The sequence below is a fragment of the Balaenoptera physalus genome (assembly GCF_965194825.1).
Source record: "Balaenoptera physalus genome assembly, chromosome: 15".
In the NCBI taxonomy this organism is placed as follows: Eukaryota; Metazoa; Chordata; class Mammalia; order Artiodactyla; family Balaenopteridae; genus Balaenoptera; species Balaenoptera physalus.
This window is the reverse complement of record NC_138894.1, coordinates 32,617,065-32,630,271: the sequence shown is the minus strand read 5'-3', so window position 1 is coordinate 32,630,271 and position 13,207 is coordinate 32,617,065. Positions and strand designations below refer to the sequence as shown.

General features: G+C 38.9%; 2 pseudogenes across 2 annotated transcripts in view; one reads left to right on the top strand and one right to left on the bottom strand.

The window, feature by feature from the left end:
* The window catches only part of LOC309643494 (uncharacterized protein C2orf78 pseudogene), a 110,590-nt pseudogene that overhangs the window by 48,806 nt on the left and 48,577 nt on the right, over positions 1–13,207 (bottom strand). The gene's annotated exons all lie outside the window — the stretch shown is intronic.
* On the top strand, positions 12–4,222 carry LOC309643376 (mitochondrial import inner membrane translocase subunit Tim8 A pseudogene; annotated as a pseudogene). Its single transcript has one exon. The product of its transcript is annotated as a mitochondrial import inner membrane translocase subunit Tim8 A pseudogene (transcript).

Here is a 13,207-nt window from a genome sequence, read left to right as displayed (position 1 = left end):
TTGTGTGACTTGTGTTTAGAGACCACATTGTACTAAAAACACTTAAACTCTAGAATCATACTCAGGGAAGCAAGTTAAAAGATGCTTAAACTATAAAAGTCAAATGAGGACACTGAACTTCGAGAACTGAGGTTTCCCACCTCTCATTTCAAACTCTCTCATGCTAATATGCTGATAAGAGTGTGGAGGGTACAACACACTTGTACTCTTAAGGTTCATTCTCCTCTTCTCTTTTTGTTAAATACATGTAATTGAACTTGTTTAAATGCATGTATGACACAATGCCAATGTACGCCAAAATTACTTATCATAGTTAAAGACATTTCATCGTAATCTATTCATCTGACTTATTTATGCTATCTTAAAGTTTCTTGTTTCTTGTTTGTTTGTTTTTTTTTGGCTGCGTTGGGTCTTCGTTGCTATGTGTGGGCTTTCTCTAGTTGCGGCAAGCCGCGGCTACTCTTCCTTGCGGTGCGCGGGCTTCTCATTGCAGTGGCTTCTCTTGTTGCGGAGCATGGGCTCTAGGCTCGCGGGCTTCAGCAGTCGTGGCATGCGGGCTCAGTAGTTGTGGTGCATGGACTTAGCTGCTCCACGACATGTGGGATCTTCCTGGACCAGGGCTTGAACCCGTGTCCCCTGCGATGGCAGGCAGATTCTTAACCACTGCGCCACCACGGAGGCCCCTCTTGTTTCCTGTTCTTGTTCTATGTTATTTTGCTTATTTTATATACTCAACAATAATTTGGAAGACAGATATCTAGTTTTAAAATTCTTTTCGAGTTTTATTTTTTGGTAGCTTTTTTCCATTGTGGTAAAATATACATAAAAGTTACCATTTCAAACATTTTTAAGCATACAAGTTAAGGCATTAAGTATATTCACATTGTTGTGCAACCATCACACCATCCATCTCCAGAATTAACTCATTTTCCCAAATGGAAACTCTGTACCTATTAAACAATAACTCCTTTTCCTCCTCCTCCAACCCTTTTGTGACTGGCTTGTATTACTTAGCACAATGCCTTCAAAGTCCATCCACAGTGTAGCATGTGTCAGAAATTCACTCCTTTTTAAGGCTGAATAATATTCTATTGTATGTATATATCACATTGTATTGATCCATTCATCAGGTGGTAGACATCTGGATTGTTCTCACCCTTTGGCTATTGTTAATAATGCTGCTATGAACCTGGGTGTTCAAAATCTGTTCAAATCCCTGCTTTCGATTCTTTTGGGTATATACTTAGAAGAAGAATTGCTAGATCATATAGTAATTCTATGTTTCATTTTTTGAGGAACCACTACACTGTTTTCCACGGTGGCTCTACCATTTTACATTCCCATCAGCAATACACAAGAGTTCCAATTTCACCATATCCCTGCCAACCCTTGCTCTTTTTTATTTCATAAAAGCCATCCTAATGGGTATGAAGTGGTATCTCTTTGTAGTTTTTATTTACATTTCCTTCATGACTAATGATGTAAAACATCTTTTCACGTTCTCTTTGGCCATCTGTATCTTTCCTGGAGAAATGGCTCTTCAGATTCTGTACTCATTTAAAAATTAGATTGCTTTTTGCTGTTGTTGAACTGTAAGAGTTCTTCATATATTATGGATAGTCATCTCTCATCAGATATATGAATTGCACATGTTTTTCCCAATTCTGTGTGCAACCTTTTTACTATGTTGATGGTGTTTTGTTTTTTGGTGCACACAAGTTTTAAATTTTAATCAAGTCAAATTTATTTTTTATGAAAACTTCTTTAACCTATCTGATCACCAAGTCATGAATAAAATGACACCTCTTTAGTCAAAAAGACAAGAAACACAATTGTTTTTTCTTTTCATGCCTTTCATTCCAAAATTAACTTTTGGCATTTTTTTTTCCACCTTGTAACTAAATTTGCTGTTTAGATGAGTGTTGTGTCAAACTGACTTCAAAGTTCACCACTGATCACTTTCAGCATTGCTTCATTTCTCTGTAATGACTTCTTCATTTTGATTCATCTCTTCAGCTGGGTGAGTCTTCAAGTGAATTTTTCAAGAAGGTACAGAGGTTGAATATACTTTCTAGCTGCTGTGTACTTGTGAAAATGTCTTTTCATTGTCATAGTGCTTAATGAAAATGCACTGGGTCCATAAATCCTTGAATTATATAATTTTCCCAATAAATACAGATTTGGTTCCATTATTTTTACATTTAGTATTTTAAATAAGCCTGATATCAGACTAAATTTTCTTCTCTTAACTTTTTTTTTTTAATTGTATATTTATGGGATTTTCTTCTATTTATTTTAACTCAAAAATCTTTTTCTGATATGTGTCTCAGTCTCTGATTTTTCCCTGGATTTTTATGGCAACTTTCAATCTGCATACAGTGTTCCCCTTTTCAGGAGGAGGATGTTTTATTCAATTAAGTGTTTGAATATTACTTTCTTCCTCAGCTACAGATATAATTCTTGGTTTGGTTTACTTAGCTATGTTTCTTATGTCTCTCATCATCTTTCACAGCATTTTCATTTTCTTCTTCTTTTTCCTCTGTAATTTTGCAGACTCTCAGATTTGTCCTCATCACTAATTTAACTTCCTTCATGTTAATTCCACCCTTTTTGCCTGCAAAATGTATTTTAAATCTGTTACCAAATCTTTACAGTTTTAGGCAGTCTTTTCCTTCATATGTTCATTCCTGCCCACACCCCCCCCAACACACACACTTTTTTTTCTAAATTGAGACAAAACATGAAATTCACCAATTAAGGGTTCCGCCGCGGAGACACGTGAAGGTCGGTGAGTTGGTGCGGAGTTTGTCTCGGCACGCGTGGCCGCGCTGGGATGGCGTCCTCCTCGTCTTCCTCCGCAGCGGGTTTGGGCTCGGTCGACCCGCAGCTGCAGCATTTCATCGAGGTAGAGACTCAGAAGAAGTGCTTCCAGCAGCTGGTGCACCAGATGACGGAACTTTGTTGGGAAATGTGCATGGACAAGCCTGGGCCAAAGTTGGACAGTCGGGCTGAGGCCTGTTTTGTGAACTGCGTTGAGCGCTTCATTGATACAAGCCAATTCATCTTGAATCGACTGGAACAGACCCAGAAATCCAAGCCAGTCTTCTCAGAAAGCCTTTCTGACTGACCTGATTATTACCTCTCTGGAAAAGGAAGGTAGTTCAAGAAATGAAGAGCAGTTGATGGGATGGTTGAAGAAAAGGCTGTGGGGGGATCGGCTCCCACCTTTGTCACTCTTGGGACATCCTGTCATCTGAGAATGAACAAAGACCAATTTTTGTGTGTGGGGGTGGTTTGAGGGTCAAATGTGTTTGGGGTTGTGTTTTTTAATGCTAATCTTGGGAAAACAATTGACAGATGAATGGAAAACTCTACTAGGTGTATGTTACTGTATGTGGGACGATGCTTTCCTCATAGTCCCATTAACTGCTTCCTATAATTTTAATAGTGGAACTGCTCTATAATTTGATATGTGGGACCACATAGGTAATAATCTGTTATTTGTGTGGATTCCTTTCAGATTTCTGGAGAGATCGATATACATCTTTGTGTCTCTCAGAAAGGGCAGCAGTGGGGGAAAGAGTAATTTGGTACTTGACTGTAGGCCTCCTTATCTAGTGTTTGATTATCTGTGCTAGAAAAAAAATGTATGGAGTATTCATACAGTACATTTCACCTTTCTAGATTATCTCCCTCCCTTATACTGTGATTCACTTAAATATCTATATATAAAGTACAGTCTTGAGCTAGTACAGGTAGCCTGAGAGTCTAGAGGCCTTTAGTTAAAGGAATCTAGCCAGCGAACATAATTCTCATACTAAACTGCCACAAGGAAGAAGTTAACTTACCCTGTATGTCAGGGTCCAAAAAAATTTAAAGATGTGCCTAAATGAAAAAATAAGTTATAAAGATTTAGGCCAGTCAAAAACTAACAGCAGGGCTTCCCTGGTGGCGCAGTGGTTGGGGGTCTGCCTGCCAGTGCGGGGGACGCGGGTTCGGGCCCTGGTCTGGGAGGATCCCACGTGCCGCGGAGCAGCTGGGCCCGTGGGCCACAGCTACTGAGTCTGCGCGTCTGGAGCCTGTGCTCCGCAGCAAGAGGGGCCGCGATGGTGAGAGGCCCGCGCACCGTGGTGAAGATTGGCCCCCGCTTGCCGCAAATGGAGAAAGCCCTCGCACAGAAACGAGGACCCAACACAGCCATAAATAAATAAATAAATAAATTTAAAAAAAGAAAAACAAAAAAAAAAAAACAAAAAAAAACTAACAGCAGTTTCAGGTAGAGGTGCATGCCTAATGTAAACCAGCATACTTTCCATTTACTGCGTTCTTTTAATCACTGAAATAAAAACTTCTACAAGATTCAAAAAAAAAAAAATTCACCAATTAAAGTAAGTGTACAATTCACTAGTTCTTAGTATTTTCACCACCAATATTGTTATCTAATTCCAGAACATTTTTGTCACGCCCCCCACAAAGAAATCTTGTATATGTTAGCTGTTACTCCCTATTTTCCCCTCCCCAACATCCCCTGGCATCCACTAATCTACTTTCTGTCTATACGGATTTGCTCATTCTGGACATTTCATATACATGGAATTATACAATATATGACCTTTTGCTATTGGCTTGAAATATTTCTCCCTTTAATAGTGTCAGTTTTTCGGACTTCCCTGGTGGTACAGTGGTTAAGAATCCGCCTGCCAGTGCAGGGGACACGGGCTCGAGCCCTGGTCTGGGAAGATCCCACATGCCACGAAGCAACTAAGCCCGCGTGCCAAAACTACTGAGCCTGCGCTCTAGAGCCCAAGAGCCACAACTACTGAAGCCCATGCACTTAGAGCCCGTGCTCCTCAACAAGAGAAGCCACCGCAACGAGAAGCCCGCGCACCACAACAAAGAGTAGCCCCTGCTCGCCACAGCTAGAGAAAACCCGCGCGCAGCAACGAAGACCCAACGCAGCCAAAAATAAAAATACAAATAAATAAATAAATAAATTTATTTATTTAAAAATATAGTGTCAGGTTTTATCATTTTAATTCTGTTAGTTTTTTTTGTGTGTATTTGGGACTTGCTTATACTGCATTTGTCTTTTAAGTCATATAGGAGAAAAACTGAATTACAAACAAAAATACATTTATACTGTCTTTTGTATTTCCTTATGTAGTTACCTTTAGTACTTTTTTCATGTGGATTTAAGTTACTGTCTGGTGTTCACCATTCCATCTTGAAAAAAATCTCTTTAGTATTTTCTGTGGGTCAGTTTGCTAGCAGTGGAGTCTTTCAACTGTTGTTTATCTGAGAATGTCTTAATCTCTCCTTCATTTCTGAAGGGTAGTTTTGCTAGGTACAGAATACTTGGTAGGCAGGTTTTTTTCCTCAGCTCTTTGCATATGTCATTGCAATGCCTTCTGGCCTCTATGGTTTCTGATGAAAAATCAGCAATTAGTCTTATTGAAGATTCTTTGTACATGATAACTCCGCTCTTGCTGCTTTAACACTGTCTTTGTCATTTGATGGTTTATGATGTATGTAGATGTGGCTCTCTTTGACTGTATCATGCTTGGACTTCCTTGAGCTTTTGGGATGTGCAGATTAACAGCAGTCATCAAATTTGTGAAATTTTAGGCCATTATTTCTCCAAATACTCCTTCAGTCTCTTTTTCTGTCTCTTCATCTGGAACTCCCATTATGTGTATAATAGGATGCTTGAAGGTGTCCCATAGGACTCTGAGATTCTGTTAATTTCTCTTCGTTCTTTTTTCTTTCTGTTTCTCACACTGGATAATCTCAATTGGCCTATCTTCATGTTCACTGACTCATACTTCTGCCTGTTCAAGTCTGATACTGAGCTTTCTCCAGTCAATTTTTTATTTTAGTTATTGTACTTTTCAACTACAGATCTTCTATTTGGTTCTTTTTTGTAATTTCTCTTTATTGATATTCTCTATTTGGTAAGACACTGTTCTTATACTTCTTTAGACATGGTTTCATTTAGTTCTTTGAACATATTTTAAATAGCTATTTTAACATCTTCATTTAGTAAGTCCAATGTCTGAGATTCCTCACAGACAGTTTCTAAACTGCTATTTTTCTTTTGTATGGTCCATATATATTTTTTTTTACTTTGAATTTCCATATCTTGTAACTTTTTGTTGAAAACTGGACATCTTAAAAAATATAATGTGACAACCCTGGAAATCAGAGTCTACTACCTCCCTAGGGTTTCCTGCTGTTGCTTTACGCTGTTTTTTTTTTTTTAAGTAACTTTTCTGAACAAATTCTATAAAGTCTACTGAAGCTGCCACTCAACTAGCTTAGTGGTCAGCTAATGCCTAGATGGAGATATCCTTAAACATCTAGAAACAATAAATCTCCCAGTCTTTGCCGAGGGACTACGTGCACATAGCCATCAACGCTGAGGGCAGGGAGTTATCAATTCGGCCTTAGCCTTCCCTTTCTTCTTGCCCAGAGCCTCAAGGGCAGCCAAAGGTAAAGGGTAGGCCCCTCTCAGATCTTTCCTGAGCATGCACTCAGGCCTGTGCACACTTGTGGTCTTCTAGAGTCCTAGGAATATATCAGTGCTTTTCAACATATCTATGGACATCTCATCCTCAGTTTTTCCGATAAAGCTTTTGGTTAGTCTATTGTTTGTCTCAAGTGTTATCCACTGCCTCATGCATTGTGACATTAAAACAGTTGCTTGGGGACTTCCCTGGTGGTCTAGGGGGTAAGACTCCGAGCTCCCAATGCAGGGGCCCTGGGATCGATCCCTGGTCAGGGAACTAGGTCCTGCAACTAAGGAGTCCGCATGCCGCAACGAAGATCCTGAGTGGTGCAACTAAGACCCGGCACAGCCAAAATAAATAAATTAAATAAATAAATATTTAAGAAACTAAAATAAAACACTTGCCTGTAAGTGTTTTTTGACAAACACCTCACACATAGACACAGAGGCTCATACGCACTGGATAGCTCTGAGTAAGGTCGAATAAAGATAAGCCTTTTGAGTGGAGTCTTCCAGAGAGCCATCAGACAGGTCAAATACTGACAATTCTTTGGGAATGAAATTGTGAAAGAGGTCCAGCTCTGTTCTGCTCCCTCCAGTCCTGGGAATGCAGGCTGATATTTTTCAAGGTTATCAATCACTGAGCTGAGTATGGCAATGAGAATAGGGCAAGGTAAAATGCCACAAGCTTATTACTATTCTTATCAAGGTTCAGCCATTTTTCTTGAATAAATGCTTACTACAAAAGCTACAAGCCTTTGGTTAATTTCCAGAGTTTTGGAAAAGTTTTCCATAAAGTTTTGCCAAAATTCTGTTGCTTTTATCACAGGGCAAAATGTTGGAGGTCTTTACTCCACCATTTTTTTCTGCTATTAACTCCTCACTTTGTTTTAAAACTCCCAGCCAGTTCTCTCCCCATGGCTTTTTGCTCCTATTGACAGTACTAGTACATAAAGTATTTAAATGTCTTTAAATGAATATCAAAATAACATCTATATTATATATTGGTATGAGGTATAAAATGGCTTACAAAAAAAAAGGCATAGTACCTATCTTCACAGAACTTACTGTCAGATATAAATGAAATCCTGTTACTACTTCAGAGTGTTACTTGACCTAATGAGTAAATCTCTAACATCTATCTCTTTCTTTGCGAGGTTACCTTTGCCTTGTTTTTTTGTTTTTGTTTTGTTTTTAATTTATTTATTTTTATTTTTGCCTGTGTAGGGTCTTTGGTGCTGTGCACGGGCTTTCTCTAGTTGCGGCGAGCGGGGGCTACTCTTCGTTGCAGTGCGCGGGCTTCTCATTGCGGTGGCTTCTCTTGTTGCGGAGCATGGGTTCTAGGCATGCGGGCTTCAGTAGTCATGGCTCGCAGGCTCTAAAGCGCAGGCTCAGTAGTTGTGGCGCACAGGCTTAGTTGCTCTGTGGCATGTGGGATCTTCCCGGACCAGGGCTGGAACCCGTGTCCTCTGCATTGGCAGGCGGATTCTTAACCACTGCGCCACGAGGGAAGTCCCTTTGTTTTTGTCTTTAAAAGAATTTTATGAGTTCAATTGTTTACTCATTCTCAACTGAGGAGAAATTATTTGGTCCAAATATCTGCAACGGTTTATGACTTGCCCTTGGCCCCAAACTCTAGTTGGATCTTTCTAGTATCTATAGAATCACAACACACTAATAGACACTATCTATCAGAACAATTCCTAGGCTTTCAGCTAGATCAGCTCTACTGGTCTAAGAAACTATTATTTTCTTCTGTCAACTCCCTCACTCTCAGAATAGATGCAGAACATGATAAATGACAACCTCAAGTATATATAGCCAACAGATCTCTTCTTGTCTAATTGATGCATTCAGTACTTTATTTATACGGACAGTATTTCTCAGGATACAGTGTACCATCCCTGAGTAGTCATTTCCTCTTCCCACTACTGTCCAATTTTTCTCAAAGTTAATGTCTCCAAAGGGAAGAGTTAGGATGTAAATGAATAGAAGTACACAGGAGGCCTCAAAAAATACTGGAACACCTGATTACACTTCTATTGGTACATTCTGTCTTCTGAACTAGGGGGCTGAAAGTGAGACTGAGATAAAAGATTTTCCTACCTACAATCAATTAAGTAAGCTTGTTTTATGTCTCGTAGCCACTAAGTGAGTTTTTAAAATCATAGCCATGCAGGTAGTGAAAATTTCTTCCAGTTCCTGGTTATAGGCTTCATAATCAATCCTAACATATGAGCATTTTGTGGTTCTTTTTTTCAGTGGCATCACAGTGGGAAATCAGGAGCAATTATATCAGGGGCTTTAACTCAGTTACCATTAGATACTAGTTGGGTCCTCTTAAAATTAACAGAAAATCTGCATAAGACCAGGGACAACTACTTTCTTTTTAATTTCTACACCTATAAAGATGTCTATTGACAAATCATGAACAATTTATATCTACACGGAACCAAGTCAACTCCTGTGGACCAATCAATATGTTATCCCAACAATCAAAACCCCGCACCATACCAACTCCGTATCCTTATAATTTTCCACAGAAAATATTTATTCAGTTCCTCCACAGGATGCTATTCATTTTCTAAATCTGCAGTTCTATTGTGGTGATCTCACAGGGATGTTGTGGGATATTTTAAAACTCTAGAGAAACAGTGATATGTAATATCTGGTGTACAGGACAAAAACTAATAGCTAAAGATAGTTTAAAGTTTCAACATTAGATACTGCTACATTCCTTTCAATGCTGCTGTCTGTATCTCTGCAGAGTTGGATTTTTGACAGTTTCTGTAACAAAAGCAATAAATGAGGGTGGTTGTGTCCAATCTCATCTCAAGGTGTGAGAAACTGTGCCCTAATAGCCACACATATCTCGTTAGCAAGTAATTATGCATATTTCTGAACAAAGTAAAATGTTTTCTTTCAAACACAAAACCAAAAATATTTTTGCTTATTAAGCTGTAAGATCAAAACGGTAAGTATTTTTATACCCTAATAACATAATAGCTTAGTATCTGAAAAAATACTTCATGTATTTATATGCTGCTGATGATTTATATCCCCACGATGATGAGAAAAGAAATCACCCAAACACTAAGGTGACTGTGAACAGAGAAAACTTGGAAACCTTTGTCCTAGATGGAGTCCACTAACCCAAACAAGTAACTGTTCATACAATTTTCTTCAAATATTTATCAAATGTTTGAGTGTACACAATACATCTGACCAAATAACTCACCTATCTGAACCAGAGACTGTGTCATGAAAATCTCCATGTTTCACTTAAAGATTAAATAGCACTGAGCTTTCATATGTCATCCAGAATTAAACAGCCAATCCACAAATAAAATTTCAAAAAGTAAAATTTTGAATAATTTCTGCATAATACCTGAGTGTGAGCTCTCAATGGTGGTGTCTGACTTGGAATCCAGAGATGAAGGAATTTGTCTTAATTGGGGAACATAGTACATCTTTGTACTACCAGAAGGCTTATATGGCAACAGTAAAGGCTGGCCTAAGGACATAAAGATCAGAATAATTAATAAGAAAACATTTATTAATTAACTGAACAAATATTAAGTACCTTTAATGTGCCAAGCAGTGGTCAAGATTCTTGGAATGTATCAGTAAACTAGCATTCTAGAAGAGGGAGATAGACAGTAAACAATTAGCATACTAAATAAGTAAATCATCTAGTGTTTTTATAAATTATTAGTGACATAAAAAATTAGAAAATACTGGGACTTCCCTGGTCGTGCAGTGGGTTAAGAATCTGCCTGCCAATGCAGGGGACAGGGGTTCGATACCTGGTCTGGGAAGATCTCACATGCTGTGGAGCAACTAAGCCTGTGCACCACAACTACTGAGCCTGCGTGCCACAACTACCAAAGCCCGCCCGCCCTAGAGCCCGAGCGCCACAACTACTGAGCCCATGTGCCGCAACTACTGAAGCCCACGTGCTCTAGGGCCCTTGTGCTGCGAGTACTGAGCCCTCGTGCTGCAACTACTGAAACCTGTGCGCCTAGAGCCCGCACTCTGCAACAGGAGAAGCCACCACAATAAGAAACCCATGCAGCACAACGAAGAGTAGCCCCTACTCACCACAGCTAGGGAAAGCCCGTGTGCAGCAACAAAGACCCAAAACAGCCACTCCCCCCCCCAAAAAATTAGAAAATGCTGAGGAAGATTAGAAGTATTTGGGAAATTGCAGCAGGATGCAGTTTAAATAGAGTGGTAAGGGTAGGATTCATTGAGAAGACGACTTCTTAGCAATCTATTCCATATTTAGATGGCTCTAACTAAGAAACACTTTATCTTATATTGAACCCAAACCTGGTCGTTGTTAACCCCTACTACTGATCTTTGAAGATTCTCCCTCCAGAGTCATAGAAAGTAAATCTAATTCTCTTCTATGTGGCAGATTTTCAAAATAAGTTTTCCATTATAAAAGTATAAATTCTCAATATTAAAAAAATACACAGAAATAAAAAAGACAAAGTCTTACCACTCAAAGATAACTATTATTAATATTTTAATGTATTTCTACAGGTCTTTCCTCTGTATTGCTTATTTGTTTACATAGTTGTGTATAGTATGTATAATGTGGAATTCAGTTTTTCTACTTTACATTGATAATAAAATATTCATTTTATTTCCTATCTTCACATTTTTTATCATTCTACTACACATTAAGTGTTTTTAACCCTTCTCATAATGTTAAAAATTTAGGCTGGATTAAATTTTCAATAATAAAGAATTCTGTAATAAAGACTTCCTGTTCATAGCATACCCATTCTCCCCTGCTGCCCCATTTCACATAAGTTTCCTGATTTCAGAGTGAAAAATTATGTCATTTATAAAGTTTCGTTTTTTTAAATACTAACTGCTAAAATTCTTTCTAAAATGTCTGTGACATGGTAGTAATTTGATTATTATAGAAGATGAAATCTTTTTCTTCTTCTTATTTTTTTGCTTCATTGGGTCTTCATTGCTGCACGCGGGCTTTCTCTAGTTGCGGTGTGGGGGGCTACTCTTCGTTGTGGTGCGCGAGCTTCTCACTCTTCTCACTGCAGTGGCTTCTCTTGTTGTGGAGCACAGGCTCTAGGCATGCAGGCTTCAGTAGTTGTGGAGCATGGGCTCAGTAGTTGTGGCTCGCGGGCTCTAGAGCACAGGCTCAGTAGTTGTGGAGCACGGGCTTAGTTGCTCTGCGGCATGTGGGATCTTCCCGGACCAGGGCTCGAACCCGTGTCCCCTGCACTGGCAGGTGGATTCTTAACCACTGCGCCACCAGGGCAGTCCCTGAAATCTTTTTCTATACACTTGTTTTTCTTTCATGATGTGGTAGAAACTCTGTCTCTGTAACAGCATTTTGATATTTAGCTGGGTACATACTGCTCATCTGTACACTGTATTTCCCAATCTCCCTTGCAGACATGTATGGACATATGACTGAGTCTGGGCCCATAGGTCAAGGGTGAGAATAATGTCTGCAACTTCCAGGCATCCCATGAAAACACTCCACTGGCTGCTGCTAAAATTTATCCTCCCCATTACTCTTCTTTTCCAGTATTTTCTTTATTATTCTTCCTGAAAAAACTTAAGATCAATTAAACAAGTTCAAAAGAACAATTCCATTAGAATTTTGAGTAGAATTACATTAGAGTTTAAATTCATTTGGGAATAAATGACATCTTTAAATATTCAATTTTCCCATTCAGAAATATCCCATCCCTCCTTTTAGTCTACTGTCCTTTTCTATGCCTACACAAAGGATTAGTATTGCCATCACATGAGCCCTATAAAATTCTTGTTTAGGTTACTCCTCAGTATTCATGGGGTTGTACTGCTCATTCAAATAGAATTTTGTAGATAGCTACCACTTCTCCTGATTAAACACAACAGCTTCTTCAGTTTATCCTTATGGACCATGGTCTTCTCTTGCATCCTGTAATCACCTCTAGATGGACTCCTAGTTGCCCATGTCTAGTTTATAAAAATCAAAATACTCTAGACAGAGTCTGATAGTCCCAGAGTAGAATGAGATCTCCTTCATTCTGGATGCAATAACAACTTATAAACTACTTAGAATTGTGTTACCATCCTTGGCCACTCCATGATTCTGATGATTTGACATGGAATCCATATTACTAGTACCCTGCTTCCAACCAAGGAACTGACTTCATAGTGAAGGAAATGAGACAAAAGGCTGACGACTAAAGGGAGTCACTGTTCTCCTCACAAGCCTGATCACCCACAGCTATGGTAAACTCAAGAACAAAAAAGCGAGTGAACAATTTACTGATAACTGTCATGGCACAAGCTGGGAGGCATCACTTTCTGAGGCTGGAATGCTAGCTTACTGAATACGGCATGTGCTCAGAACCACATGTGGCACTTGCCTATCCCACAGACAGAATGCATGTATTTAGGAACAAAGGCAGAAGCCTTTAAAATCTTTTGCTTTCTATCTCTGTGACTCTGCTTTGTTTGATGGAAGATCTTAGAAATAAGGGAGGGGCACTTCTACCGGGAGACAGGAGCCATCTAGTCATTTTACATTCTTTTTTTTTTTTTTTTTTTTTTTTTTTTATACCTGTATTCGGTTTTTTTTTTTTTTTTATTTATTTATTTATTTATTTATTTATTTATTTATTTATTTATGACTGTGTTGAGTCTTCGTTTCTGTGTGAGGGCTTTCTCTAG